A 1511-nucleotide genomic window follows, 5' to 3' on the forward strand; every position below is an offset into this window, starting at 1 on the left:
AAAAAAAAAAAAAATAACGATTGTAGCCTTTTTTTTTCTTGCACTCAGGGCCTGGGCGCTGTCCATGAGCTTTTTTGCTCAAGGCTAGTGCGGTGCCACTTGAGCCACAGCTCTCGTTCTCACGGACTTTCCTGCCTGGGCTGGCTTTGAACTACAATCCTCAGATGTCAGCCTCCTGAGTAGCTAGGATGACAGGCGGGAGCCACTGGTGCCTGGCTTTAAATGGTTTTTAAAAGCAAAAAAATAACATAAAAACTTAAAAATATGTGTGGGTGAATTTAAGTCCCTGTGCATGTGGTAGTTTCTCTGCTGTTTCGCACCATGTCATTCAATGCAGTTTAACACAGGTTTTATTTTTTTAATTACCATTTCAGTCAGCATTTTCATTTATTCTTCTCCCTCCCATCCCCACCCACAGACACGAGCATTTTAAATTTGCTCTTTTGTTGCCACCACATTGAAAGCACCTGCTCAGAAACTAGCTGCCCCAGTCTCGTTGTAAACTCCGTTTTGTGTGCAAGGACATGATCCTACCTATTCATTCTTGTAGTAACTATTAAGAACGTCCACCGTGTTTCTGTTCCTAGAGAATGAGAGGGAAAAAGGCAATAAGTAAACCCAACGGGGGGGGGGAGGGAGTGGAGGTGGGGCCGATGCTGTGCTGGGGCCGCAGCTGGGGCACAGGGGCTTTGGGAAGAGGCAGCCCTCACCCTCAAGGACAGCGAGGCTGTTCAGCCGAGCCCCGCCCTCCCGTGAGCAGCCCAGGCCTGGCCGTGGGACTGGGCTGCACCAGAGCTGGTTCCCTCCCTCGCGCCAGCCTCTTGCCCGGCATGACAAGTGACTGGCCCCCGTGTGCAGTGGACCAGGCCAGCCTGAGGCCAGTTGTTCCTCCATTTGCTCCCGGAGCATCTCACATACAGCCGAGAAAGCCCTTGGAGTCGGGTCCCATCCTTGCTGTATTTCGTCGCAGATGTGAATATGTGAAAATGCCGGATGTTATTAAGGCTCTTTTGTTTATTTTTAACAGGAATCACTAGATTTGATCTACTTGGAGACTTTGGAAGGTTTAATTGGCTGGGAAATTTCTATATCGTATTATCCTACAATTTACTCTTTGCCATTGTTACAACATTGTGCTTGGTCAGAAAATTCACCTCTGCTGTGCGAGAAGAACTCTTCAAGGCCCTAGGTAACCCATGGTTTATGTTGGTTTCCTTGTCTACTAATGGATGATTTTGACGTGTAAGTTAATTGGATGTTGATTCATTTCTCAGAGTTGACGGTGCTGACCGCCACGTGTCGGCTGGACGTGTGCAGCCCGGGCCCTCTCTGGGCGGCGCTGATGGCCTCTCCCTTGGCACTCATGCAACCCTGGTTGGTGTGGGTCGGCTGAGCCCGCCCGGGCCTACCCCGGGCGCCTTGCTCTTGTGAGGAGAGGCGGGAGATGGACGCCGCGGAAGGCTTGCTCTTTTTTTTTTTTGTTTGTTTGTTTTGTTTTGTTTGGGGGGGGG

The 1511-nt window shown here is 50.1% G+C and overlaps 1 protein-coding gene across 1 annotated transcript in view; it reads left to right on the plus strand.

Moving 5' to 3' along the window:
• The window catches only part of Lmbr1 (limb development membrane protein 1), a 103370-nt gene that overhangs the window by 86917 nt on the left and 14942 nt on the right, over positions 1 to 1511 (plus strand). The gene's annotated exons all lie outside the window — the stretch shown is intronic.

Source organism: Dipodomys ordii, unplaced genomic scaffold (assembly GCF_000151885.1).
Source record: "Dipodomys ordii isolate 6190 unplaced genomic scaffold, Dord_2.0 Scaffold101, whole genome shotgun sequence".
Lineage (NCBI taxonomy): Eukaryota > Metazoa > Chordata > Mammalia > Rodentia > Heteromyidae > Dipodomys > Dipodomys ordii.